This window comes from Echinops telfairi, unplaced genomic scaffold (assembly GCF_000313985.2).
Source record: "Echinops telfairi isolate 266 unplaced genomic scaffold, ASM31398v2 ScPeMD7_42;HRSCAF=159, whole genome shotgun sequence".
In the NCBI taxonomy this organism is placed as follows: Eukaryota; Metazoa; Chordata; class Mammalia; order Afrosoricida; family Tenrecidae; genus Echinops; species Echinops telfairi.
This window is the reverse complement of record NW_022103940.1, coordinates 856378-872659: the sequence shown is the minus strand read 5'-3', so window position 1 is coordinate 872659 and position 16282 is coordinate 856378. Positions and strand designations below refer to the sequence as shown.

Genomic DNA, 16282 nt, shown 5'->3' with positions numbered 1-16282 from the left:
ATTCGATAAAAGTGAAATATCAATAGAAAAATAACATACAAAATAGTCAAAATTTCAAATGTGATAGAATAAAAATGATTACTTTACTTTATTTTCTTAATTCATATTGTATCTAAAAGTATTACTCCCTAGCGTCCTCCATTATATTCAACTTCTTGTGTACTTCCATTGAAGGTACATTAAAGAACGGATTGTGTGTTCCTGTAGTGGTGACAGAGGAGGGAAGCCGAGATGGCAGATGATATAGCCAAGACTCAGGTGGTCCGACCTGGAGGACACAAACTTCAGAAAGATAATCCCCCAAAAAATCCCAGTCAAAATCACTTTTGAGGATAACTGGTGTCTTGCTTTTCATGACAATTCCATGCAAGCAACAACACATTGTCTGGTAATTCCTAAGAAACATATTTCCCAGATTTCTGTAGCAGAAGAAGATGATGAAAACTGACTTGGACATCTAATAATTTTTGGCAAGAAATGTGCTGCCAATCTGGGCTTGCACAAGGGGTATTGAATTGTAGTGACTGAAGGTTTGGCTCAGGGATAGTTTATCTATCACGTCCATCTTCATGTTCTCGGTGGTCAGCAGGTGTATTGCCTTCCTGGTTAAACATGCTTTGAAGATTGCATACCCCTTCTTTAGGCAATGATCAGGTTGGCAAGTTCAAATGTATTGTATATGCCGGTGTATGGAGAGATTAGAGGAAATGATGGAGGAAAAAACGCCATACATAATAAGACATTGCTGAATGGTTTTAAAAAATAAAGGACCTTGCTTGTCTTTTTTTTTTAAACTTTTGCCTTAACCACAGAATCTAAAAAAGGCTTAGCTCTTAGAAAAAGGCTATCAATAAAATATTTGTTGAATTAATTAATTTACAGTTTTTAGCAGCCGTGAATAAAACTATAAAGTACTTCTCCCAAATGAGTGAATTTCTATATGAAATATGTATTAAATAAAAATATGTGTACAATAAATATCGTAAAATTAAATTATTTATTTTAAGGGTTATATGTGCTGAAAATAACTGGCACAGAGCGACATACGCAGTAAGTTCCTGGATTATGAACTTCTGATTAAAGGATAATTTTTACTTGACTTTGAATGTCATGTAACGTTGCCCTTCCTATAAAACATTTGAGGAGCCCTGGTGGCATACTGGGCTATGAATTAAGCTGCTAACCACAAGGTCAGCAGTTTGAAACTACAAACCACTCCAAGGAAGGAAGACCAGGCTTTTTACTCCCATAAAGAGTTGTGCAACTTTCAAATCATTCAAAGATGTTTGAGGCTTTTCATGTGCTGAAGTAAGGCTAAGTAAGAACAGTATGCACCTGTTCTGATTGAACTCAAATTCAATTTAACGACATAATTAGGAATAGATACATTTGTAACCTGAAGCCCATCTGTAATACTTGCTCATGTTCAAAGTAAGTAGAGAGTGTTTGCTGAGTATGTGTATGCATAACACTTCACTAAAATACATTTTTATTACTTTCTCTCATAATAAAGCCTTCAAAACCTATATCCACACTATCACTGCACCTTCTGCACATATAAATCTATCTACTTGGTCATGTACCAATCATAAAGGAATCCTCATTTCATTTTGAATACGCCATTTTTTCCTCATACATTCTGCACGCGTAGGTCTGATGAAAATTGCCTTCTGCCATATGACTGTTAGCTCTTCAAGTTCCAGTTCAAATATTATTTCCTAAATCAAATCACCCTTTAACATTGAAATGTATTTTGCTTCGGCTCATCCATGGTTTTAGACATACGAATTACTTGCTATGTGCCCATGCAGTGCTACAGCTAATTGAAACCTTGGTGATCAAAACCTGCGAAGGGCTCCATGTGCGAAAGGCATGATGGGCTGCTGAAACAGAGAGCACGGCCTCAGAAAGCCTGGCTGTAGAGTGCTAAGAATCAACTGGATGACAACTGGTTTTTGCATTTTTGTTGATATAGATATAGCTATATAGATATAGTATATCTTTGTACATGGCTTTTTGGGAAATATGAATTTGTAGTGCTGAGAGACATGCAACGCAATAAGGATATTTACAACTTTAAGTAACTGACATATTTATGGAGCAGGAGTGTACACCGTGGGCCTGAGAAATAAGGGAAGACTGCCAGAGGGGTTAACATGAATAAAGACGTCCAGGATTGGTAGTCAATGAGAATATGAAGGGTGTTCCCAAGAACAACCAGATTTTTTTTTCAAAACTACGTATTTAATTTTTTTTTTTACAAAACAACCTTATAACTTTCCAAATGCTCTCCATTACACTTAACACATTTGTCAAATCTGTGATTCTATTCTTGGGAACATTTTTAAAACTCATCTGTTTGGATGATGCTGCCGACAGCACCGCCCTCATTTTTTTCTTTACCTCTTCCACATCATCAAATCGCTGTACCTTTAATGTCCCCTTACATTCACGTTAAAAAAAAAAGTTGCATGAAGTGAAGTCAGGTGAATAATATGTGGGGGCCAAGAGAAGAATGCTGTTTTATTGCCTAAAACTGGCACACTGAGATGACTATGTGAGCAGGTACATTGTTGTGGTGGCAAAATCAGTCCCCCATCTGCCACAAATTAGGCCTTTTTGTTGCACACTGTTAAGCAATCTTTTCAGAACCTGTAAATAGAAAGCTTGATGAACTGTCTGACCTGGTGGAACGAACTCCAAATGCACTGCAAGTCAACATTTCCGTCCATTTGGGAAGTTGATGAATGTCCAGAATGAGGTTTGTCATCAATCAACATTTGACCTTTTTGAAATGAGAAATCCATTTGTACACTTGAATTTTTCCCCATAGAGATGTTCTTGTAAGCTGTTCAACATCACAACAGTTTTTGCAGCATTTTTCCTGAGCAGGTAACAAAATTTCACAGCTGAATGCTCTTCTCTTAAACCAGCCATTACAAAAAAAGGAAAAAAACAAGGAAACTGCTTTTATGAAAAAAATCACTGTGATCAGAGAGAACCTTCCCAGGCAACACCACAGGGTGTACTAACTCAGAATGAGTTGCTGGATGCTCACCTCGTGGGGAAAATGTATACTATGAAAGCTCTACTCTGCCCAGCACAATTCTGTTTTTTGGGGGGTACCCCTTTGTATATGTTAGTATTGTAATTTATTTGTTTGTATGCCTTTAATCTTCACTATAATGTGAGTTCCTTGGCAGTAGCCATTATGCATTATTCAGCATTATATGTTTTGGTACATTTTTTTATAACTGTTTGTAGAATATTAAACTAAAATTTAAAAATCATGCTCATGTTTACAGAATAAAAGTACACTCCATTATCTGATTGCTTGATAAACAGAACATCAGATTTCATAGTGGCCAAACTTAGGCAAACATTTCATTTATAGCCTGCCCACTCATCCCTTTGCAATACTAGAGCAAACATCACATATTAGTTAGTAAATCCTCAATGACAGACAGATACAATCAAATACAAATAACTGCACAAAATGGCCGTCTGGCAAATATGTGGTTTAAAAATAAAGATTTAGATGCTCTAAGAAGTTATCAACATGCTATGTTACAAAAGTGAAATCTAAAGAATCTTAGAATGCAATGTACATATATAGTTCAAATATGTCTTTGATTTTCTTCTTTGTCCGTACTCATTATGTAAAATAAAATATCACAACCCAAAGTCAAATAATTAAGATTATGAACACATTGTTAGTTTTAGTAATGCATATGAATAACAATTATCAACTATCTATTGGGTGCTTTGTTATTGGAAGTATGTTTGCCACCCAACCTCTATATGGTAAATCTCAGCTTCAATATGAAGCTGCTAAAAATAAAAATAAAATAAAAAATAAAAACCATTTTTCACAAGCTAAGTTTCTCAGCAAATATGTCATTAAACACAAAAATGAACTTTGAGATAGCAAGAGTAAGTAGTTTCACAAAATGTTTCACAAAAGTGAAACATTACAATCTAAACAAAATCCATATAAAAATAAAATAACTGTCACTGGTTACATAATTGGGGAAAATTGAAAAGCATAAGACATGCATTTTAGAATCTTTAAACTATCAAGTTCTAAATGTACCAGGGTCTATTTGAAGTGATTACTGTCCCCAGCCAAAGTGTAGTCAACAGTAATTAAAATGACTTAACACATTCTAATGCTAAAACATATTCAGTATTATTAAAATGGAGGTAAATTCCAGAACTTTGGGGGATTTCTCATGCTGTAAAGGGTTCCTTCAAAGCAGTACAGACCATCTCCAAGGATGTCACTAAGCTCAGTAAAAGAGCAGGGCTGCTTAGATCCAGCCCTGCCTTCCTCAAAATGGCTGCTGCATCCACAAAAATTGGATGTGTGACTATCACAGGCCCATTGTTTCATTAAAGAGATAGAAAACCATCCTTCTTTTCCCCAAAAGCTCCTCCCCAGGTAAATAAAAGCATGCAAGGAAAAAATAAAATACATCTATCTACAGAGTAACGATTTTGAAATTTCAATGTAATCCTACCTTAAAAATGCTAAGAACTAGAGTCAGCTGGATATTTCTGAACACATCTTAGAGATGTGTCCAGGTTCAATTTCCTTTGACTTAAATTAGATATTTCTAGTAAAAAATACTCACTTTAACCCCAAATCACTTAATCATTAGTATGACTGCCGTGTACTACCTCCCAGAGCTGGTCCATACTGAAAGAGGAAAAAAGAAAAAAAAGATGTTCAAGCAGCAGTCAACAATTATGGCCCTTTCACACAGTGGCATGTGAGTTGCTATTAAAATTCCAGGAATAATTAAAAAAACATGAATATTCATGCATTTTTGTAAATGGGTCATATTTCTCACAGTTGAAATTTCCTTAAACACAGAACTTTCTTTTAAGGAAATCCTGTTTTCTCATAACATCATGGCAAGTCAGGAATTGAACTAGCCACCACCTTTTTCTTTTTCTTATTTTTTTAAATATTAATTAGGACTTAATATATATATCATATCATTCCATAGTTCAACTACATCAAGCAATATTGTACAATTGTTGCCACAATCAGTTTCCAAACATTCTTTTTCTTCCTGAGCTCCTTGACATTGTTTCCCTTGTATGCACCCCTCCACTATATTGCCTGCCCAGCCCCAACCTATTTCTACATGCTGTCTCTAGAGGTTCATCAATGCTGAGTTTCATATAACTTAAGACGAAAAGACATATAACATCTCTTCAAGAGAGTAATCTCTCAATGACGTGACATATGAGATAAACCTAATATGAACGAAAACAAAATAAAACAAAAATACAGAAAATGTTGAAAACCAGATCAGCTTTCATGTGCATCAGAGCGGGAAATCAACTGATGAGATTTTAACTATTCAAGTCAGGATTATGCCTTTGATCTTCCATACTCATCTGTCCAATGCACTCTGTTTAGTGACCACTTTCTTCCCATCCCTCTAATATGGATAGAGGGAGATCGCCGGAGGCTTTTTTCCTATGTAGTTCCCATTTACGTATCTTGGGCTCCCACTGTCATCCATAGCCTTCTGCAAACCAGATTCTCACAATTAAGGCTCAGATATACTAATCCCTCCTTAGACTTCAGATAATAGGGTTTACAATCATTCCTGACTGATGATGGTGTGCTTATTCCATGTGAACTTAGTTCACATCTCATTAGATGGCTGCTTGTTTGGAGTAAGGCTACTTTATTTGATAGCTGAGGCACCATCTAATTTCTTTTCCACATTTTTCTACAGTACCCATATCTTCTGTGTTTCTTTCCTGAAGGTGAGTATTGAACCTGACCATGATGTAAGAACAAAGTTTTCTTAAGTTGGAGCTATTATTTAATGCAAGCCCCAAACCCATTCCTGGATCTGTTTGTTGTAGTTGTTGTTTATAATCTTCTGTTGGCTCCATTAATATTGTCTTTGAATAACCCATGGTTATGGTGAAAATATTTTAGTGAAATTTGCAGACTAAGGTGAGTGAAAAGAAAGGACCTGACAAACTGTTACTGAAAATTAGTAAATGAAAACTCAAAGCACCACATCAGAATCGTGTCTGATATAGTGTTGGAAGATGAGCCTTCTACTTTGGAGAGCACTTCATATACTATGGTTGCAAAAATAAACTTGAATATACAAACAATAATGAAAATGTTTCATGAACAATCAGCATTTCTTTCTATGTTTAGAATGGGGCCAGCATGAGAACTATCAACAGTGAAATAAATAACAAAGCAAGGATGAATTGTTATTGAAAGCATGATACAGCACATTAGAGAAAATATGATCTTAAAATCTATGGAAGAAGTTAGTCAGAAGGAAGTTTTCTGTGTTCATTGTATCCCTTATTATTCAAAGAAGATGCATATGGAATCTGAAAGGGAAGCTAAAGACACTGAAATCACATTGTTCTATCAGTATTTTCTTTGAAGAAATTGAGCAAGAAAGGGAATCATGACCCTGCCTTTACATAGTCAGACATAAATTTAATAATATAAGATGAAATAATGCAAAAGATGAAATAGCCAAAAGTATGTATGTTTTCTTGAACTCTACTGTGTTCCAGCAATTCCATAACTAAGCATATACCCAAGAGATCTGAAAGCTGTTAACAGGAGTCGGAATGAAGGGGAAAGGTAGGAGCATTGCTTAGAATGCTTAGAATTAAAACACAGTGTTTGTGTTTATGGTGAAGGGAAATTTATCAGTGATTTTTGGTGACAGTTGCAGAACATGATTAATGTAATTAACAGCACTAAATTATATATCCGGAATAATGAATTGTTAAATATTTACATGTCACAAACTATAAACCAGACACACTGATTTCCATGATTACATTAAAATTTGAAATTATTTGCAATGAAACAATTGATGAAAATGCAGGAAATCATAAACATTCCATTAACGTTATTAATTTTGACTTTTAAAGTGGTGTCCTACATAGCTGCCATAAAGTTAAATAATTAATATAATGGTCTACATTTCAGAGAGGACAATTTTAGTATTTAACTCACTTTTTGTAGCTTATGTGCTGTTAGGTGTATCAAGGCACAGATACTGAAAATACTATTCATATGCATTTCTTCTGGGTCTGTATGATATAATGCCCATCTTTGGAGCAAGAAAAAATAAAATAAAACAATAAATATGGATAAGTAACAGGAGGACCAATAAAAATATAATAATGATTAGCAATATGTGTCCTGTTCATGTAGTGAACTTCTAACCACAAGTCAACAGTTAAAAACCACGAGCCACTTTATAGGAGAAAGACAAAAATTTGTAGTTCTATAAAGAGGTGTTCTCAGAAACCAACAGTGGTAATTCTAGTTTGTCCTATTAAATCTCTCTGAGTCAGAATAGATTCAATGGGTGTGAGTTTTATTAGAGCAAGATGAATACCAAAAAATATACTGGATGATGAATCAAATACCTAAAAATAATTGATTTCATTATTTTAAACCCGAATTATAAAGACAAATTTCTAGCAAACTTAACAAAGGAAAAGAAACAGAGGGAGTCACAACAGATCTTAATGAAATAAAAATATTAATAATGTAGTGTTATAGAAGACTATATTCCAACAAATGCAATAATCTGGATAACATGGATAGATACTGAGAAAGGCACTCTCTTCTGAAATTAATGCACATGGACATTAAGAACTTGAACAGACACATGGCAAAACAAGAAATAGACAAGATCATTAAGAAAATCCCAACTAAAAAATTCCCTGGTCCAGAGGGCTTCACAAGAGAATTCTACCAAGTATTCCAAGAAGAGCTGACACCAATCCTACATAAACTCTTCAAGAACATAGAAAGGGACAGCAAACACCTAAACTCACCCTCTGAAACCAGTATAACCATGGTTAAAAAAAAGACAAAGACTCCACATGGATAGAGAACAAGAGACCATTATCCCTCATGAACAGAGATGGAAAAATTCTCAACAAAATCTTGAACAATAGAAGTCAACAACATGTCAAAAATATAATACATTATGACCAAGTGGGATTCATACCAGGGGTGCAGGGATCATTCAACATTTGATAAACAGCTAACATAATCCACCACATTAACTAGAAAAGGATAAAAACCATATGATCATAGCAATTGATGCAGAAAAAACATTTGACGACATCCAACACCCATTCCTAATAAAATATCTCAAGACGATAGGATTAGAAGGGAAAAATCCTCAAAACAAGGAAGACCATATAGGGAAAGCCAATAACTAATATTACACTCAATGGAGAAAAGCTGAAAACATTTCTATTGAATAAGGGAACCTGACAAGGATGTCCCTTAGCCTCACTTTTATTCAATAATGTGCTGGAAAGTCCTAGCCAATACAATAAGACAACCGCAAGAAATCAAGGAAGTACAATTGGGTAAAGAAGAAGTTAAACTTTCACTATTTTCAGACAATTTGATTTTATATATTGAGAATCCTAAAGGGTCCACAATAGGATTGCTGAAAACAATAAAGGAGAGGAGAGTAGCAGGTTACAAGATTAACAAGCAGAAATCAATTGGATTCCTATATACCAGTGATGAGAATGCAAAAAAAGACATCAAGAAAAAAATATCATTCATAGTAGCGACACAAAGCTGACATACCTAGGAATAAACCAAATAGCAACAACAACAACAACAACAGACCCGTGCAAAGAAAACAACAGAATATTATTACAAGAAAATAAGAGTTACCTATAAAAATGGAAGCATATTCCAAGTTCATGGATTGGAAGATTAAATATTGTGAAAATGTCAATACAATTTAAAGCAATCACAAGTTCAATGCAATCTTGATCCACATTCCAGGATCATTCTTTAAAGAAATGAAAAAAACTTATTATCAACTCCATATGGAGAGGAAAGAAGCCCAGGACAGGCAAAGAACTCCTTAAAAAGTATAAAGTAGGTAGTCTTGCACTACCTGACTTCAAAACATACTGTACTGCCACAGTTGTCAAAACAGCCTGGTACTGGTATAATGATACATACAAAGACCAATGGATCAGGAAAGAAAACCCAGAAATAAAAAAAAACATCCACATACAGACAAGTGATTTTTTACAAAAGTCCAATAAGCATTAAAGGGAAGCATATGCCCTCTTTAATAAATGGTGATAGAAAAACTGGCTATCCACCTGAAGAATAATGAAACAAGATCCACATCTCACCCATGCACAAAAACAAACTCAAGGTGGATCAAAGACCTAAATATAAAACATATAATTGGCAGGATCATCAATGAGAAAATTGGGACAAATCAAAGCCCCTTAGTGCAGGGAATACATGGGCTATAAGAGATAATAAAGAAAGCGCACTCTATGGAAGAAAAAACAGATGAGTGGGACCTATTAAAAATAAAACACTATGTACACTAAAAGACTTCATTAAAAGAGTAAAAAGAGAGCCCACATATTGGGAAAAGATAGTAATGATGTAACAGACAAAGGACTAATTACTAAAATAGAGAGTATATTATAAGCCTACAACTAGTAAAAACAACTTACAACCCTCTGAATAGGTGTGCAAAAAACCTGAACAGACGATTCTCAAAGGATGACATTTGAATGGCAAATAAACACTAAGAAAATCCTCCTGTTCACTAGCCATCTGGGAACTGCAGGTCAAAACAACCATGAGATACCATCTAACACCCATAACTGTAGCCTAATTAAAAAACAAAATCAGAGCAATAAATGCTGGAATGGGTATTATGAGTTTGAAACACTCATTCACTGCTAGTGGGCTTGTAAATATGTACAGCCAACTGTGGAAGGTGATTTGGTGATTCTTAAATCAGATGGCAATTGAAATATCATATGTCCCAGGAAGACCATCACTGGGCACATACACAAAATTAATAACAAAGAGATCACGAACAGATGTATGCTCCCCCATGCTCACTACAGCACAGTCCATAATAGCAAGAAGTTGGAAATAGCTTAAATTCCCACCAGTAGAAGATTGGATAAAAACAAACAAACAAAGAAACAAAAAACCCTCTGGTACATACCCACAATGGAATACAATGCATCCCTAAAAAACAGCGATGGAACTATGAAACACCTCAAGATGTGGAGGGATCTGGAAGACATTATGCTGAGTGACATTAGTCAATCACAAAAGGACAAATACTGTATTTCATTGCTGTAGGAACAAGCAGCAGAATGTGCACAAGTTCAGGTTTGTAATGTATCCAGGTTGCTAGCCAGGGAGGCCAGACAGCCTGGAATAGACCATGACTTGTATCAATGAACCATACACCATCTGCTCTAGGTAAATAATTTGAAGGTCAATTTGCTGGAGGGTGCCTCATGTCAGTTGACATCAAATGGTCAAGGGAGGGAAAGGGTACTGAGTGGCTGCCATATAAATCTATGATGAGGTCCCCCCAGGCAAGTAGATAGCCCTGTCAGAGGGATGAGGGATACTGATGGGGAAAACAAGTCAGGTGAGGGGAAAGGGAGCATACACCTTTGAGGGAACACAACTAAATGTCTGTTGGTAGGAAAAGAGGAAGTACCGACCTGCAGTTGGGGGGGAGAATGACTGAAAATCCTTTTGGGAAGCCTAAAAGAGGAGTGTCTCTGGTGGGATGCACCTAGTGGGCCACATTGACCCAGGATTCTGTGTAGATCCTACGAACCCATGCCAGGTGCTGTGGAAGGTGAGACAGTGAATCCTGGATATTCAAGGTGCATGACCTGCTCCAAAGGCTGTGTCAGTGAGATCCTATGCAGAAACTCCACTGTGTGAACTTGGTCTCCTATTCTGAATTTTGCCTTGAAATCTATTATATTGGAAAGTACTATTGCCACTCTTGCTATTTGATTGACATTTGCTCGAAGACTAAAGAAATAATTGGTATACTTGAATTAAGGTAATGAGGAAAAATATTGAAAATACTAAATACTGCCAAAATAACAAACAAATTGGTCTGGGAAGAAGTTTAGCCAAAATGCTCCTAGAGGTGACGATGCTTCTTCTCACATACTTTGGACATGGTATCAGGACAAGCTAGATTCTGAAAAAGGACATTGTGCTTGGTAAAATGGATGAGCAACAGGAGGAAACCTCTGAAAAATATGGATTGACACAGTGGCTGCAACAATGGGCTCAAACATAAGAACAATTGTGAGGATGGTGCAGCACCAGGCTGTGTTTCATTCTGTGTACATAGGGTCGCTATGAGTCAGAACTGATTCAACGGAATCTAACAAAAACCCAATATTTTTCTATACTTTGAATTTCAGTTTAATTTTGTTCTTGTGTTTAAGGTATGTTTCTTGTAAATAGAATATTGTTAGGGCCTATATTATTGTCCATTCTGCTATCCTTGCCTCCTTAATGGCTTTTAATCCACTTATCCTCAGCATAAATTTTTCAAGCATAAATGTGTAACCTTCATTTTGCTGTCTCTGTGTGGGTTAATGCTTACGTTGGTTTCCTTTTGCCTCATAATTTCCTTTTGTTTGTGTTTTTCCTTATTATTGTTTTCTTTGTTGTTTATTGTTTACTAAGTCTTTATGATATTTCCCAAGTTTAAAACAATTTGTTCTCTCCCCTTGAAATCTACTTGATTTCTTCTACATTTAAATATTTTGTGTCCCCCAAGACAAGGCTGGGACAAATCAAAAGACAAGAATGAGAAAAGAACCTGACTGGAAAATCAAGTTCAGATCAGCGAATGGGGAGCATTTACATTCCAAAGTAGGAACTGATATTTCTGTTGGTGGGTATGGTGGGCAAATGGAGATGAACCATCTCACATCAAGAAGCAGCGCTGAACAGTAACTGTAGGGAACCTAAGGGGAGAATAGACCCAGTTCTATGCTCCTTGGTAGGGACTTTAGAATAAGTATCTACCAAAGCTATGCTGAATCACAGAATGGACTAAGTATTATAATGACCTCAGATGCTGGCCTTACAGGGAACATGGCAACCCCCAAGGGCCACAAAAGAAAGACAACGTGGTAGCCCAACTGAGCTAACTGGGTCCTATCTCAAAACCTGTAACCCTTGGATATAGAAATGAAATTCCCTGATAGGAGAAGAACCAAATGATGGTCACCCAAGACTGTGAAAGTGGCGGTCAGTGGACCCTGGCTTAGTGGGTGTCCAATGAAAGGAAACCAGAACAACCATAAATTTAGTGTCTCAATGTTTCCCTTGCATTCATATGCGGGGTATTACTCTGAGAGGCAAGGATCTGCCCTTGTAAGGAATATTACAGGAAAATTTCCCCTAGCACCAACCCTCATGCTCAATATAAACACAACTCAATCATTTAAGAATTCAATCTGTACAAAGTAACAACTCATGTATTGCAGTTCACAGCTGTACTATATTCCCATAAACTCCTCTCCTCACAGTACCTTAAATTCTATGTCATTGGATAAATCATTGATGTTATCAATGCAAGAGCCTTATACCCCAGGATCTGACTGACAATGTTTTTCTTTTGTTTTGTTTTTGTTGTTGCTTTTGTTTTGTTTTCATTTTTTGTTTGGTTTTCCAAAAATGATAATATGGCCACTAAAGTGAAACAGAGTTGTTCATCACCCGTGGACAAGCACATAGATTCTGGGCTTGTACTGAATTTGAGCCTCAATCCAATACAATTCGTTATTATGACATGGTGCTGCAGGATGCTCTCCTTCATGAAGAGATCACTGAAGATAAAGACACTACAGAAAAATGTGATGAAGAAAACATGGTGCCAGGCTGCCAATTGGAATAGTGTCTGGGGTTTTAAAGGATTGTATTCAAACAAGCAGCCATCTAAGCAAGGCATCTATAAAGTCCATTGAAGAAGCACACCAGTCTGCATAATCCACATATGACAATAAAAAATCCAAATAATATAATGAAAGGAAAATTATCATAGCTTAAATTGTGAACACCCAAGCCTATGGAAAACGGTGGGAGCCCAAAATCAATCTGCTCAATAGCTAGTCATATTAAGCCTCTGACAGATCCCCTCTCATCACAGGGGAGGAACATGCACAGATTTACTATTAGACAGAGATGATTGTAAACTTGATTACAGTGCGTCAAACCGTGACAGAATATGATACTTGGTCAACTGACATCCTTATTCACCGAAACAGAATTTGTTCTAGGCTCAAATATTTCTTGCTTGTTCCATTACAGAAATTTCTTCTCTGGCTTTTAAAATATTGTTGGTTGTCTCTTCTTTCTTACTCTTTATTTTTTTAGTACTATTATGGTCTTCTTTCTGTTTCATTTTTTTCTGTTAGGTTTCCTAGATAATGAAGCCCAGAAGAAGTGGATGTGTAGAGACAATAACTTATGCAATGGTTTATGGGGGTCTTGGAGTGGAGAGGGTGAAGGGAATTGAGGAGCAAATAATGGATGGATAGGGAAAAGGGAGCACTAGAATTGATTGTGAAGATAAATATACAACTCTTTTTTTAAAGCGACAATTCTGGATATATGTGTATATATGTGAATTTTATCTCAACAAAACCATTAAAAGAAGAAAACTGAAAATTTTGGTTCCCAAAATGGAAATTAATTTAATATTTGAATAGAATAAAAACAAAAAATATATAGTAAACTCAATAAATAAAATTTATTCAACAAATTTAAAACTCCTTTTTGAAGAAAACAGTTGACAAACTAGGAGGAGAAAGGAATTTACTGAAATGGATATGTCTACCAAAGAATGCACAACTGATATTATACCTTTGGGTGAAATAATGATTGTGTTAGTCTTAACATCAGGAACAAGACAAGGTTGTCTGCTTTTGATACTTATAGTTAATATTATACTGGATGATGTTATAGGCAGTAAATCCAGAAAGGAAAAATATGAAAGCATCAAATAGAAATAAATACATACCTTAATACGAGAATTGCTTTGAAGTCATAAGTAAATGTTAATCCCCCTACTGACAGTGCAATATTCTTGGTAAAGCTGCCTTCTGATTCTTCACACACCATGTAATTTTAGTCTTAATCTTCTGGTTACCGGTGTGTTTGAGATAGAACCTAGTTCATCTAATGGGTTTTCACATTGGATCCCTCTGGTATGGCCTTTGAAGCATGTTGTTAGCCTTGAAGACCAAGGAATCATTGTTTCAATGTTCTATGGCACATGTTCTGGGTGATCAGGGGGTGTACAGAAACTCTGACCAAAGTGGCTTATTAGGTGGATATTAACAGACATACTTCACTCGTTGGGCCCTTAAAAGTATTGTTTGTAATGTTTGGGTTTTTTTTCCCACTAGGAATTTGGTCCTCCCCCCTTTTCTACCAACAGACATGCACTTGTCTTTGCCCAGACTGTATGGTCTCCTTTTCCACCCCTGCCTTGACTTTCCCATCATTATCTCTCATCATTTTAATGGGAATGTCTACCTGTCCAGGGGGACCTCATTATACATTTGCATAGTAGCCACTAAGTGCTCATACTCCTCTCCCCTCTCTCTTAAGTATGTACTATTTGTCAGACATATGACTGATACTGTCAGTGAATATTATTGTAAGTTTTGCCTGACCACCAACTCCCATTGTTTGTGCTAATAGTGACCAGTCACATAATTTTTATTTAATATAAGTGAATAATCCAGGTATTGAGCTATGTAGCTACCCTGCACTTGTAAAAACTCCCTTTCTCAATAGCATTTTAAAAATTAGCATCATGAATTAATCAATGACACTATAAACAGAAGGTCTTTATGCTCCAGGGAGATGATCGATAAGACTCTTTACCATAATTTAATAAGGATGTCTCTAAAGTGAGCCAGAGACAGTTGAAAAACACAGATTCATGAATACATTTTAGGATGGCCCTTAATCCTAACTCCAATATAAGAACAATTAATTTTTAAGGCATGGCCCCACTCGATACTCATCCTCATGAAAGAAGCGCAGAACATATGGGTGCTATAGCAAAGTGTGGTGGAGAAATTAGATTGTGCCCAGCTATCAGATAGAATAGTCTCTGGCGTCTTAAAGGCTTGTTTCCAAACAAACGTTCTTCTCAATGAGCTGTCAAATAAGTCCACATGGAAGAAGCAGACCAATATTTGTGATTCGAGGATTTTAAACTTTGTAATCCAAATTCAAAGGAGGGAATAGTATCAGAGAGTAAATTCTGAGATACTAGATTGCAGAAGGCTATGGATTAGAGTGGCAACACAAAATCCATTTTCAGGAGCTACACAGGGAATAAACCTCTGTTCAGTTCCCTCTGATCATAATTAAGGGATGGGAATAATCTGGTTATCAAACAGAGAGTATTGGAGAGATGACTATAGTAGATTAAAATGTTGAATCTGACTTGAAATGTTAAAGCCTTGTCAATTGTTCTCCCCTCTAATACACTTTGGGCTTTATCTATTTATCAATATTTTCTCTGAGTTTTTTATATCTATCTTTCTATCTAACTAACTAACTATTTATCTATTGGAGTTTATTTCCGTTGTAATTTGTCATTGTGGGTATCCTTCCTGAATCTTTGTTAGACGTTTTTCTATGTTTTTCAGTATATGAAACCCAAGATAGATGAGAAATTAAGAAAGTAATTAAATTAATATTATCTAAAACAACAAAATACTTAGAGATAGATTAATAAAAAATATAATACATATAGAGATCAATGAAAAATATCATTATAATATAAAAAGTAGATAAATGTGAAAATATCTCATATTTGTGAATATTTTTAATATTCTTTAAATGATTTTACATGGGAAGTACACAAGGATATCCTTTATGAACACTTTTACTCAATATTGTGCTATAAGTTTTATCTAGGCAACAAATTAGCAAAGAAGTAAAATTTCCACTTTTAATATGAAATAATACTGTACATAGAAAATCCCGAAGACTTGACATGTAAATTGTTGAAAATAATTGAAATATCCAGCAGCATGGCAGGTTACAACATCAACACACAAAACCAATTGGATTTCCATACACCAAGGAAGAGCACTCTGAAAAGAAAATCAAGAAATACTTATGAATAAACCTAACCAGAGAGATGAAAGCCCTGTACAAAGTAAACTACAAACCACTTCTATAAGAAACCAAAAGAGAATTTCATAAAGGGAAGAATGTTTAATGTTCATAGATAAGAAGACTTATCATCATGAAATAGTCAATACTATCCTAAGTTGTCAAAAAGTAAAATGTAATCCCAATCCAGATCCTGAGATCATTCCTTAAAAAAGGGAAGAAAAAAAAAAACTAGTCATCAACTTTATTTGGAAAGGTAAGAAATCTAAG

General features: G+C 35.5%; 1 pseudogene; it reads left to right on the top strand.

The window, feature by feature from the left end:
- Positions 1-231: 231 nt before the first annotated feature.
- On the top strand, positions 232-610 carry LOC101645973 (annotated as a pseudogene).
- The last annotated feature ends 15672 nt before the right edge of the window (positions 611-16282 follow it).